Source organism: Parasteatoda tepidariorum, chromosome 6 (genome assembly GCF_043381705.1).
Source record: "Parasteatoda tepidariorum isolate YZ-2023 chromosome 6, CAS_Ptep_4.0, whole genome shotgun sequence".
Lineage (NCBI taxonomy): Eukaryota > Metazoa > Arthropoda > Arachnida > Araneae > Theridiidae > Parasteatoda > Parasteatoda tepidariorum.
Genome location: NC_092209.1, coordinates 75,959,234 through 75,974,373, shown reverse-complemented (window position 1 = coordinate 75,974,373; position 15,140 = coordinate 75,959,234). Strand labels below are relative to the sequence as shown.

General features: G+C 27.0%; 1 protein-coding gene across 1 annotated transcript in view; it reads right to left on the bottom strand.

Annotated features, from left to right (window-relative positions):
* The window catches only part of LOC107444534 (uncharacterized), a 401,614-nt gene that overhangs the window by 295,018 nt on the left and 91,456 nt on the right, over window positions 1–15,140 (bottom strand). The window contains exon 2 of the mRNA XM_043043210.2: window positions 9,007–9,065. The gene's annotated coding sequence lies outside the window, so the exon portion shown is untranslated. The remainder of the gene's footprint in view (window positions 1–9,006; window positions 9,066–15,140) is intronic.

Sequence of the window (15,140 nt, the reverse complement as noted above, 5' to 3'; positions counted from 1 at the left end):
TACATAAAATCTAAATATATTTATTAAATAGATGTATAAAAAATTTATTATAAAATAAAGTCTAATTTTTAAAAGTATATTTATTTAATAATAAGCAAAGATTTTTTATAGATTTAAGTATTTTTTTAAAAAAAAACTCAATCCTTAATATGAAATATAAATATTTAAAGAAATTTTTTTAAATGATTTTTGAAATAATATTTAATATTTTGCTATAAAAATATGAGTTTTTGTAAACAAAATTCTATTGCATTCAAATTAACTTTCAACGTCAAAAATACTTAAATTAGAATATTGCAAATTTAAATTGTTATCTGTGTTTTTCAACAAAATAACAATTTGAAATACGAAATATTTCTTTGAACATGCATAAGTTTATCAGTTTTATCTTTTTCGGAGAAATATATTTAGTATTGCAATTTATAATTACGAGAAGTATTTGTGTTATTTTTATAACTAAATTGTTTTTTAAGCAGATTGTTACCAAACGCAATATATCATTTGCTGCTTAAATTGGTTTAAGTATAAACTTTTTCGAGAGAAAAATTTATTTGGTTTTGTTTGACAAAACTTCAGAACGATTCACCCGAAGTAATTTTCACGTGGAAAGAAAAAATGTGTTTCTACGAATATAATTGTAATTACTGATCTATTTGAACAAATTTTGTCATTGCAAGATTTTTATCAAAAAACATTTTAACAGATTGGAGTAGGCGTGAGGAAAAAATCAGAAAATCTAAAAAAGAGAAATATAAACATCTGAGATGTTTTCCCAGAAAAATTAAAAATTGTAAGAAAATAATAATAATCAAATGCTGATGGGGGTACCCTTTAAAAATGAAAAAATGTAAAAGATAAAGATAGTAAAGAATACAGTAATACCGAGGTTATCTGGTGAAAGTAAGTAATTGCAAAAGAAAAATAGGGGACGTAGAGGTTTTTCAGTAAAAAACTCAACTTACTTAAAAAAAAAAAGTTGGGTATCAAGTAAAAATTAGGCACATGAAAAATATAAAATATATTCTGTAAAAAATTAAAAGATGTAAAAATAATTAATGATAGAGAGTATTCGGTTAAAATTATCTACATTAAAAAAATTAAAAAAATGGTTACTGGTAAAAATTAGCAATTGTAAACAAAATCGTAAACATCCTCTAGTAATAAAAAAAAATATTAAGGAGGCTATCGGGTAAAAATAGCAATTGTAAAATAGAAAAAAGTTTAATAGGGAATTCTAACATTTAAATTATTCAAATAATGTTAATCGTTCAAATATATATATTGAAAGTCTTATTCTTTTGAAAGAAAATTTTTAATCGATGGAAAGTAAAGAACAGGCTAGATTCTTTAATAATGCTCGTATTTATTACTATCCAGTTACTGGCGCAATAACTATTCCATGCATCGTGGTTAGGTTTTGTTAAAAATATCTTCTGAAAATTAAAGTTAAATATAATTTAATAATTTTAGCACAAAATTGAACACCATCCCAAAAGAAAAAAAAAGAAAACACAAAACATTAATGTATCAATAAACAAACACAACCACTAAGTTCGGATTCATGGTTTTATTATATTCTAATATTATTAAATTTTTTATTTATTTATTATAATAAATGCTGACACGGGAAACTTTCTTTGCCTTTGGAGATGCGCTTTTTTTTCTTCTTTTTGTTTCTTTCTTTTTGCTTTGAAAGCGTATTTGCATAATTTGCTTACTAAATAAAATGGAACTATAGGCAGTTGCGAACGATTATTTAAATCCTTTACCGCGATCGTCTAGCAACGGAGAATAGAAGTCTTTATTTATTTTTCAGAAGAGCTTAAGATAGGTAACTTAACATAGGTTTTTGTGTAAAACACCAAGGAAGCCCTTTAAGAAGCCAAAGTGAGTAAAGGATTTTTTTAATCCCGCTGCTTTTTCTGGAATTCAAATCCTCGTTTTGTTAAGTGAGCAAATGTTTTGTTTCAATTTCCAAAGGAGCTGTCATAAATGTCACTTTTTTTAAAAATATTTTTGAGTCCCCTATTCCTATCTGTCACAAAGTGTCCCCGCTGTATGATAAGTGACTCCTTGTCACATATCATACTTCATTCCATAAACATATGCTAGCAGTTAAGAAACAAAAGGCATGTCATAAGAAAATTTTCATTTGTAGACTTCGTACATTTTAATGACTATTGTAAGTATAAAAGAATATAGTTACATGTAGACTAATTTTGATGAAAACTTTGAAAAAAAGAAATATTAAAACTGTTTATTCAAATTACTTAATTTTAAAAGATTAAATTTTACTAATTGATAATCGTTAAAAAATTATTTTAGATTTATTTATTAAAGAGCTTAGTGGAAAAACCAAGTAAGTGACCTTTTCAGAGAGGCTATAATCGGGGTAAGAAGAAAAAAAGTGATTTCCGATCTATTTTATTACCGATTAATTAAAAGGTCTGACTGATAATTCTTTGTCTTATTTTATTTACCACAGCCTAGTTAGAAAATAAAACTCATGCTGTATACTAAAAAAACTTATGTGGATTATTTATGTCAAAATAAAAGTAAAAATAAAAGCAATTCTGTTACATATCCATATTCATGCAACCATTTTATATTATTTTCATTGATACATAACTATCCCTAAAATGTCACTTTCATGATTCTTCCACAAAACTCTTCAACTCAACAAATAATTTCGTAGCGTCGTTCAGTTCTGATTAAGTGTTTTATGTGCAAAAAGTACATTTTTGTACTTGTACCTATTTACGCACCAGCTACCTAAACAAGTAAGCATTGTTAATCAAAAGAAACTATTTACGAATCAGTAGAACGAATGGTATAAAATTTTCAAATATTTTCATGAAGAATAGTACTGTTTTTTCAGTGTAAAATGGTAAAAAAAACGGAAGATACTTAATAACTTTTGATCTATTGATCGGATCTGTACGTTCTAGGACTCAATCTTAATGGTTTGGGAGGATGACCTCAAATATGCTTATTTATTAGCGCAGACGATATTTAAAATTACGAAATCAAACACAAAAACGTATTTTCCCTCAATAAACATACCTTTTTTTTGAGAGGTTCGGATGTCTGACCCCCAAATACAAGGGGTAGCAGAACGCTGGTAAATATGGTCCCCATAGTTTGGTCAAGAGAGCGATACAAATTTTAGAAACCATAACGTTTATTTTACTCTTAGCGTATTTTGCTATATCATGAGTAATTTTTTAGCGTAATAAAAAAAATTTGCAGAAAATTATAAAATCCATTTATCCAAAGATAATGCCACACAAAAAAATAAATTTTAGTAAATATTTATTAATTTTTTATTATTTTATTTAATGGTAGAAAAATGTTTGAATTGTAAGGTATAAAATTTTTTATATCATTTTATAGTATGTCATTGCAAAATGCAAAATGTTTGCAAAATGCAAAATTTTTGCGAAATCGATTGACTAGTTCTAGAGAAATTAAATTTCAAATCTGCAACTTTTTTTAAAATTTGATTTCCCAGAAACTGTTTAACCGATTTTGCTCAAATTTTATATTTTGCCGTGTAAAATGACATGCTTGAAAATGATGCAAAAAACTGTATACCATAAATGTAAAAAATGTTTCGACTATTACTCAGTGAAATAATAAAAAAAATTAATAAATATTTACTAACATTTAATTTTTGCATGGATAATGATAATTATAAAATTCATTTATCCATCTTTGGATAAATGAATTTTATAATTGCGTGCAATAATTTTTCAATTGACTTAATAAGTTTTTGGCCTATGGCGAAATACGCATTAAGTAACATTAACAATAGGTGGGGGGTTCAAACTTTGGATCGCTCTCATAACCAAGCTACGGAGACTATATTTCCCCTATTGCTAATTCATTAGCATATTTCAGGTATTCTCCTCGAACCATTCAGATTGAGTCCTAAAACGTGAAGATGTGATCATTAGATCAAAAGATCCGGGGTTTTTTTCCTTTGGCGTACTGAACATATGCACATTTTTTTAAAATTCTGCTATGAGGCAATATCTGAATATGCAGAAGGTACATATTTCAATGGAATTGTTTAGCTGAATGGAATGAGATAAAATTTGATTCAATAGCATAAATAGTTTTAAACTTATTACGGGTGCTTTCATAATAAGTACAATTTAAAAATAGTACCTTTTATACAGAAGAAAGTTTTAAAATATTAGCCCCTTAACTCGTGCTTGGTTTCATTCGATTAAGTGGAAAAAATACATAGGAAACAATATTTCCCTATTCTGTATAGCTAAGATGCTTAAATAAGTGCAATTTTAAAATTATACTTTTTGTACATAAAACCCTTACCACTACTAAACTAACAGTCCGATCTCATCGGAAAGTGTTTTATTCAATTCAGTGTGAAAATATACTCACTTGCCTGTTCAGAAGAAATTCAATTTTTCTCTTCAAATTTACCCCATTTCCATCAACAACAAAAAAGGGAACGCGCATAGAAAAGAATAAATTTAATAGAGAATTTTTAATTATTTCAGTTATTAAATTTTCAGAAGTTTCAGAATTTTTTTTAATTTTACTGGGGAAAAAATATTGGTAAAATATAAACCATACAAAAAATGGTGGAAAAAAGAGGAATTTTTTTTTTGTTGTATAGTATAATCAAGACATATAATTAGCTTAAAAATTTTATTTGCCTCATCATACCGAGAACTACATCAAAAACAACCTTAATCAGAATAATTTCATAATAAATACTTATATTTAGTGTAAAGTCATTAATGCCTGATAATTATAAATAATTTTGTAAAAAAAATCAAATATATTTTGACATTAAATTAAGTACATACCCTGAGAATCTCGGAACATTGCTAAGTCGTCTCAAATACCCATAAAAAAAAAAATTTCAAAATCCAAATTGCAAAAGAGTTGAAATTAGATCGTATCGTAAACGATGATTTGCGCTTTCTTCATGTATTATGACTACCTGTACTGTAAGCACGTGACTCCCAGGCAGATTTCGGAGTTAATTTGGAATTTAAAGGAAAAATGCAAATTTGGCGTTTTTTGTTGCAATACTTTTTACTTTCAACCGGTTTTTTGATCCTGAATAGCCTTTATTAGATAATGACATTTTTTTTTATCTGCCAACCCCCACTGCTTAGTGCATGCTCGTTATGCGAGGCTACTAAACAGATCCGTATGAAGACTTTCATTTTTCTAGGAGGCATCGACTAATTTCCGAAAACTCCTTTTTTTTGTACTTAAAAAACTAGTTTTTTTATGAAATTGTAGATTATCTAATAATAAACAATATCTAAATATAAATTAAACAATGTTTCTTCACATAATAATTCACATAAAAGAAACAATAAAGCTATTTAACTCTTCTCTAGAAGAGTTAAATAAATAATCCCAAGAAATTGAAGCTTTAATATATTACCTAAAAACTTCATATGCTACAAAATATACAAAATGGAAATAACAGTTGACACATTTCTAGCGTTCAAAAACTATTAGTTTTTATAATCGTTGGTGTATTTACCAGTGCGTTTTTGGGAACATCGAAAAACAAGACGTGCTTTAAAATTCAGATTTACAAAACACCATGGATATGTCCGTTATCAAGAATCCGAAAAAAATCACCATTTGCTGCACATTGTTAGAATCTTGGTCAGAAAATCAATTTTGACAATACTAAAATTATTTGCACCCCAGTCAGGTCTGCTCATCTTGATACTCAATGTGGGTTTAATTATTTTGTTTTCCTTGTTCTGTTGTTTCTCTCTCGGCTACTATGGTTAATCTAGTTTTGTTTCTCACTTTTATTTTTCAATTTTTCGTTAGTAACTTTTTTATATTTCAAATTACTCTTTTTTTTTGCTAATTGACGTCTGGATGGCAAGTCTTGAAAATGGGAGTCTGTTTTTGAGCACTCGATACAAGTTGATTGCTATTTTTAGTTTTATAATAAACCAGGCTAGCTCTCTATNCAATCTAAAGAAAAACTTTCAAATTCTTATTTTTAATCAATATATATGCAATGTTCCTTCACTGGGTAGTGTTCCTTCACTGGTTGGTTTACCCTACCTTACATTTAAAAAAAATTTTAACTATTATTTAATACAATAATAAAAAAATAATAAATGTTTACAAACATATACTTTTTTCAATGGAATTATCTTAGGATAAATGAATTTTATAATCATGTATAATAATTTTGAAATTCGTTTAAAAAGGTCTCGAGATATGGCGCGAAATAAGAATAAGTGAAGTTTTGCTGCATGGAATAACATAAAATTTGATTCAATAGCATAAATATTTTAAGTTATTTCGTGTGTTTTCATAATAAGTACAATTTAAAAATAGTACTTTTTACAAGTACTTTTAAAAGTACTAATATAGTACTAAAATAGTACTTTTAAAAGAGATCCATTGAAACTTTTGAAATATTTGCCCCTTAACTCGTGTTTCGTTTTATTCCATTAAGTGGAAAAAAGACACAATAAACAATACTTCACTATACCGTATAGCTAAGACGTTTAAAAAAGTGCAATTTCAAATTTATACTTTTTTGTACATAAAACCCTTACCACTTCTAAACTAACAGTTCGATCTTGTCAGAAATGGTTTAATTCAATTCAGTCTGAAAAAATACTCACTTGCCTGTTCAGAAGAAATTAAATTTTTTTCTTCAAATTTACCCCTATTTCCTTAAAAAAAAAAAAAAAAAAAAAAAAAAAAAAAAAAAAAAAGAAAAAGAACGAGCATAGAGAAGAGAATAAATGTAATAGAGAATTGTTAATTATTTCAGTTATTAAATTTTCAGAATTTTTTTTTTAAATTTTACTGGGGAAAAAATACTGGTAAAATATAAACCATATAAAAAAATGGTGGCAAGAGAGGAATTTTTTTTTGTTGTATAGTATAATCAAGACATATAATTAGTTTAAAAATTTTTTTTGCCTCATGATACCTAGAACTACATCAAAAACAACCTTAATCAGAATAATTTCATAATAAATACTTATATTTAGTGTAAAGTCATTGATGCCTGATAATTATAAATATTTTTTTTAAAAGAATCAAATGTATTTTGACATTAAATTAAGTACATACCCTGAGAATCCCGGAGCATTGCTAAGTCGTCTCAAATACCCATAAAAAAAAAGTTCAAAATCCAAATTGCAAAAGAGTTGAAATTAGATCGTATCGAAAACAATGATTTGCGCTTTCTTCGAGGATTATGACTACCTGTACTGTAAGCACGTGACTTCCAGGCAGATTTCGAAGTTAATTTATAATACAATATTTAGAATTCTAAAGGAAAATTTGGCGTCTTTTGTTGAAATATTTTTTACTTTAGGCCGGGTTTTTAATCCTAAATACTATTTCGCGGATTATGACATCTTTTTTATCTGGTCCTCCACTGCTCAGTTCACGTTCGTTATGTCCGAGTACTAAATTGGTCCGTGTGAAGTTTCTTGTAGGAGGTGTTGACTAAGTCCCGAAAACATTTTTTCTGAATTTTAAAAACTCGTTTTTTATGAAACCGTAGAATATCTAAACATAAATTAAACAATTATTCCTTACATAATAATATTAAATGATTGATTTTATAAAAATAAACAATAAAGCAAAGAGCTTTAAATAAATAATCCCACGAAACTGAAGTGGAAATATACTACAGTACAGAACCCGTTATCCGGAAATCAGAAAACCGGAAAACCAAAAAACCAGAAAGAAATTCGATTAGTTTTCCCGTCATTTTTTAAAAAAAAAAAAATTTTTTTCCTCATAAGATTTTAGGATTTTAAGTCCTTTTTTGAAAGATGTTTACCTTACCATCATTTTGGAAATAATCATTAGTGTATTACTTCATCGTTTTTTCTTATTTTTAAGATTATTTCCAATTTTTTTTTTTAGTTGGGTTTAACTATAAAAAAAACGGCTTTTTGTAGCGATTCAGAAAACCGGAAAAATCAGTTATCCGGAATATCGATGGTCCCGATCGTTCCGGATAATCGGTTCCCTACGTACTTGATTAAAAACTTCATTCGCTTCAGAAATATACGAAATGGAAATAACAGTTGGCACATTTCTTGTGTTTTAAAATTATTAGTTTTGATAATAGTTGGAGAATTTACCACATTCCTTGTCAGTGCGAGCTTGTAGGCATCGGAAAAAACTAGAGGCACTTTAAAAGTTAGATTTAGGGAACATGATAGATATGTCCGTTATCAAGAATTCGAAAAATCATTTGCTGCAAATTGGTAGTATCTTGGTCAATTTTGAGAATGCCAAAATTATTTCCACTCCATTCAAATCAGCTCATCTTGATACCTACTGTGGTTTTTGTTTTTGATTTTTTTTCCTTGTTCTGTTTTTCATCATATTTCTCTCTCGGCTACTGTGATTATTCTAGCTTTATTTCTCACTTTTAACTTAGGATTTTTTGTTGTTAACTTTTTTTTATACTTCAAATGACGTTTTTAGCTAACTCACGCCTGATGGCAAGTCTTGAAAATGGGCGTCTGTTTTTGAGTGCTTATGTAGACTGTTATTTCCATTTTGTATATTTTCAAGGAAATGAAAGTTTTTAAGCAAGTAAAGCTAAGGGTAATTTGTTATGAGTGATAAACTACATTTTAATTTAATGTTTTTTTTATTCAATTCCCAAATTATTGATATCATAATAACGTGCTGAAATTTCTCTTTTAAATATTTTTTTCTTTATTTTTTCAGGTAATTTCATGCAACGGCATGGCGTGCTAAATACTAACAACATAGCTGGAAGAGATGAACATCAGTCTTTTAAAATTCACTGACCTATAACGAATTGTAAATAAGCAAATTGTTTTCTTTTATTTCACAATTGTGTAATATTCTTTATTCGAAATTTTAATTGTACTTTCTTATTTTATTCCTAAACCTAGATAAAAATAAATTTAAAAACGGATATAGATCGATATAGCTTATTTTCTGTTTATAAAAAACCTACATTAAAAATAAACTTACTGATTCAAACGATAGTAACCAAATCGTTTATTTAATTCTACGCATGTTCTGGATATAACCTGCAAAAAAAATAATAATTTTAGAAGAATAAAAAACAAACCATTCTTTGGAATGAAAAAAATTTTAAATCAATACACTATTGACAATTATTCATTATAAACAATAGCATCAAGTTCATCAAAGCATAACTAAAATACAAAAAATAGTGGTCAAGAAAACGGAAACAACAATTAAGAATTTTCTTGACCAATGAGAAGTTTGTGTAATGAATTTTTATTATTTAAAATTCATACATCTACAGCGATTAAATAATTTTTGTTATAATAAAAGTTTTCTCATTTTTTTTAGAAATCAAGTGCACTTGACTATGTAATCTTGCGTATTTGCTTTCAAATTTTTTTACAAAGCTTAAATAATAAATTATGCAGCAGATAAATTCACAAAAGAATTTTTATACACTGTATACACTGTACATCTAACATAAGCGCACTGTAAAAAAAATTCGTGAATCTGAACACCTGTTAACTTTTGCGATTATTTTTAAAACTCTATTAACTAAAACTTAATTAATAAGTCGCAGATAATTCACAAAAGCATTTTTTATGCATATACACTGCACATAATATCTGTACAAAGTAAACGAAATTTCGTGAATCTGAACACCTATAATCGCGCGTAATTATATTTGAAACTATTAACTAAAACCTAAATAATAACTTACGTTGCAGCTAAATTCACAAAAGCATTTTTTTATTGTATTACAAATTCACTTACCTCCAGGTATAATTATAACATCAACTAAAATATTAATTGTGAATAAATAATGAATTATAATTTAATTAATTTTAAACATAGAAATAATAAGAATGACAGAAATAATTAGAATTATATTTATAATTAATTATATTTATAATAATCATAACTAAAATAAATATATTTATACATATTATAAATATAATTATACTTACTATAATTACATTTATAGCAGTAGTAATTATAATAATTAATATGTTATTGTAAATATAATTATATTGATAGTTAAAATTAAATATATTTAATCATATTTATAATAACTACAACTTATGGCGGTAAAATTGTAATAGAATACAATTTTACTTGCCATATACGCAGAATTGAACCCATAAGAACAGGTGATATGCCTTTATTTGACGGCGTTGGTTCGTTAAGAAGTAAAAGATATCAAAAATATTGATACATTTTTAATGACTGTTATAATAAATCTATTTTAATTTATTAGCTATTATAATCTTTCAGTAGCTATAATAATATTTAATATCATAAGGGATCTAACCTTCTTTATTATCTAATCTCCTATATTCTTTTAGAATATCATAAAGACCAAAAACATTGAAAAACCAGAAAATTTTCTTGAATCCAAATTCTCATAGGACTATAGAATTTTGTAGAGGGGGGGGGGGAGTTGCTAATGGATTACAGTTATATTCTTTTATAAGGAAAAAAAATTCTTCTTAACTCAATTCTAGCATCAAAGTGCTGTTTAGAACATGGAATATTTTCTCAAATGACAGGCGGATTAAGCTAGTAATGATTCTATGAATATAGAGGGGTGAACAAAAGAAAGAATTTTGAGGTTTGTTCCCCATTTTCCCTCTTAAATTACCGCCTATTTCGAACACCCCGGGGGTATCCAATTCAGAGGCCCATTACCTCCACTGATTTGGAGGGATTTTTTATGCTTCAATTTGATATTGTATCCTTATTCAACTGCATTAAGAGAAAATGCAAATAAGGATTTTTTACTTAATGCGATATCTTGGTATGTATAGGATGTTAATATCATGCGACAATGACGGTTTATTTTTTGCCACATTTTTCTTTCTAGAATTAAAAAAATAAATTTCAATGAGGGAAATAATGACTAGACAAAATTAAGCAATACTGCAAATTTTTTTAAAAAATTAAATTACGCTTATAATAAGTTTTTAATGTTATCTTATTAAAAACAATGTCATTGCAGTCTCTTTGTACAAAGTTGTAAAATCTAATAAGTAGGGAAAATTTTTTTTGTCTCTATGTGATTTTTGATTTTTTCTCTCTCTTTAATTTCTATAAGCACACCCACGTAAGCAGAAATAACCTAATTAATAGGGAGATTTCTCAGTATTACGTATCATCCCGTAAGCTTTCTTAACATTGTTTTGAAGCAATTGCGCATGCTCGAATTTTTACTGCATAAAATCCAGCTCGCTCAGTACTTTTTTCTGTAAAGAACTCTCAGTATTTTTCCTGTTTGAAGAACTCTCAGTATTTTTTTTTCCGACTTAAGAACTCTCAGTATTTTTTCTAATTAAAGAACTCTCAGTATTTTTTTTCCGATTTAAGAACTCTCAGTATTTTTTCTAATTAAAGAACTCTCAGTATTTTTTTTCTGATTAAAGAACTCTCAGTATTTTTTCTGATTAAAGAACTCTCAGTATTTTTTTCTAATTAAAGAACTCTCAGTATTTTTTTCTGATTAAAGAACTCTCAGTATTTTTTTCTGATTAAAGAACTCTCAGTATTTTTTTATAAATAAAGAACTCTCAGTATTTTTCCTGTTTGAAGAACTCTCAGTATTTTTTTTCCGATTTAAGAACTCTCAGTATTTTTTCTAATTAAAGAACTCTCAGTATTTTTTTTTCTGATTAAAGAACTCTCGTTATTTTTTTCTGATTAAAGAACTCTCAGTATTTTTTTCTAATTAAAGAACTCTCAGTATTTTTTTCTGATTAAAGAACTGTCAGTATTTTTTCTGATTAAAGAACTCTCAGTATTTTTTTCTAAATAAAGAACTCTCAGTATTTTTTTCTGATTAAAGAACTGTCAGTATTTTTTCTGATTTAAGAGCTGTCAGTATTTTTTGCTGATTAAAGAACTCACGGTATTTTTTTCAGATTAAAGAACTGTCAGTATTTTTTCTGATTTAAGAACTGTCAGTATTTTTTGCTGATTAAAGAACTCTCTGTATTTTTTCCTGATTAGAGAACTTTCAGTATTTTTTCCGATTAAAGAACTCTCAGTATTTTTTTCAGATTAAAGAACTCTCAGTATTTTTTCCTGCTTAAAGAACTCGGTATTTTTTTCTGATTAAAGAACTCTCAGTATTTTTTTTTCTTATTAGAGAACTGAATATCCTCATCCAGCGTATATTGCAGTCTCTTTCAACGGAAATTGTTAAAAACTAATAAGCGAAAAAACCATTTATTTTCGGATATTTTTTTTTAATTTTTAAAAAAGCATACTTACATGAGCAAAAATAGCAGTATTAATAAGGGAGATTTCTCAGTGTCACGTATCCTTTCGTAAGCATTCATACCTAAGTCTTAAAGTAACTGCTCTTTCTATCGTTTATATACATAAAACCCAACTCGTGTTGTATAGCCGCTTCTTTCTCTTATGTCAGTTAAACCTACTTTCAATCCACCGACCAGAGAAATACTTCATAAACATCAGAGAATATTATTTTTTATTTATTGAACTGTTTTAAATGTAGATCAAAATATTTAGAATACGGAAAGTAAAAATTATGCAAGTCAATAATATTTCTTCCCTACGCGAGCAATTTTTTACGAAACTGATATCATCTATATTTTTTTAAATAAATTACATTCATTTTAAATATGCCAACGAACTAATTTTTACATTAAGAAGGAAAAACCAAAGATATATATTTATGATTTCAAAAAAGAAATTTTCACTTGTTTTAAACTTCCGAACACGCGATGATAAATGCACTTATTACATCAATAATTGCGCTCAGAACAATAGCGTTTAGATTTAAACTGCGCTTACCTTAATCTACGATAATTAGATGTCAACAAGCAATTCCAAAATTTTGTATGATTGTGATTAAAAAAAGGAGTAATAATATGAATTATTAAATGGAATACAAAAGCTTTGAGTTCTATTTTTATCATTAACGTTGAATCATAACGCATACATATAAGAGTAACGATTATCACACTTAAATATTTGCATATTGGCGTGGCGTTCGCAATTTGCATTTACTTTTTCTAGCAATTTCCTGAATTTCATTTATTTTAAAAAAACATGAGTGAAAATTTGGAACAAGATCCAAATAAAGAGCAGCGTTTGTGCTATTTCAGCTACAAAATCTAAAAAAAAAACAGTTAAATCATTCGTTAGAACCACAAGGGGTGTTATTACAAGAGAATGGGTATTTTGTCCTTATGTTAAAGTAGATAAAAATGTTGATTTCATATTTTCAATGGAATAATAAAAATGTATTATTCAAATCCACCAGCTTCTTTTTATTACACTATGAGAAATGCAATCTTAAAAATATATTCAAGACGTTTAAGAAGTGAGCATCAATTAGTTTTATTTTTTATTCGAGTTATCAGCATTTCAATTAAAAAGCAAAGAAACATATGTAATTTAGCATGCTTATGAAATATATTTTTCATATACTTTCTTCATTATTTCGTATAAATTTGGTCAAAATTAGTTAATTTGATTTATTATGTTAGTTTCGAAATATAGCATGAAAAACCTGTGTCTTTTTTTTGCGTTAAGTGTAACATTATTGAAACACGTGTCAACTTCAAGCAATAATTTTTCAAATTTGCAGTTATTTAGATATAAGAGAAACAGTCATTCATCATTAAAATTTCTTTAATTTACAAAATCAAATAGTGATTTTTTTTAAAATTCGAATAAATTGTCTTTTCTAACTACTTTTTTTGGTTTTTACATTTTAATACAAATATTATTCGAATAATTTTTTTAGTACTTATTAGACTGTTATTTATAATTAAATAATACCAAAGCATATTTTTGCTTGTTATTAGAGGGCCGAAATGAATGAATGAATATATATATATTCAAGGGTAGAAAGATATATTTTGAACTTCTTGAGTGATAAAGGGAAGAAACAATAAAATAAAATAGAAACAAGGACATTAGTTTTTTGGCAATTGCCAATAGTGCGTGTTTCGCGCCAAACAAAAATGTCGCCAAAGCAACTTCGAAATGAGGTAGGTTTTGCCTTTGTGGTCTCCCGATTCCAGAGATGTCTACAACTTTCTTGTACATTTGGACTAATATTTTACAATTGTAAAATCTTGTTTTATTGATTTATCGTAACATATGAGTAAAAAAGCACCACAAACATATCAGATTGTTCTGAATTTTTAGAAAGATTTTTCTTTTCTTTTTTACGTTTTAAAATTTTTATATACTATTAAATCGACGAACATACTTAAGATAATGATGGAATCATATGCTATGCCCACTTTTTTAAGCGCACATTTCAAGCATGTCCAATTACTTAAACGTGTAATATGAGTTTCGCTCAAAGTAAAAAAATTCAAATGTGTACCTTGCCTTTCTTCACTCTATTCTTCTATTTTTCTTTATTTTAATTTTATTTTATTTTTCTTGCCTCTCTTATTATATTTTTCTTTAGTTATTATCATTTTAAGGCCATATTGGAAAAAAGAAAAACGAAGTTCATTTTCTATAAGACAGCACATCGCTTAATGGGCAACCTTTTCAGTTTTTCCTCCTCCATTTTATTTTCAAAAGGCACTGATTCCGGACTCAGACAAAGGTAAATCATTACGACTGTAAAAACTTTTAAAACTCGCGTAAAGTAATTTAGACTCAAACAGCAGCTATTAACCTTCAAACGAAGAAGATCTCAATTTAGTTAACGAACCAGCAAAGTGTATACTTTGTTAACTCTTTCGACTACAAAAGGTACGTTATTTATTTTAGGAAGTGTTACAGAATTTTTCCAAAGTAAAAATAAAAAAAAGAAATACTAAACTCTACATTCTAAGTTTTAATTGACAGTAATGGGAAACTGTCATTTTAAATTTTCAAGTTTGAAGACGTAATTGGCAATTATGACTATGGCATGTCTTCTATATTGACATTGACACAATTACTACAACGCATACATGAGGAGCGATCTATTATATATTAATTAATAATGCTGTTTTTAGAATTATTTGGGAATTGGAAGAAGTTCACGAGAAATATTTAAAAAAGCAGATTAATTGAAAAAAGATTATAACTTATCTGTATGAAAACAATATAATAAAACGGAATAATAACACATTTACAAAACATCCGTATTATATAATTTT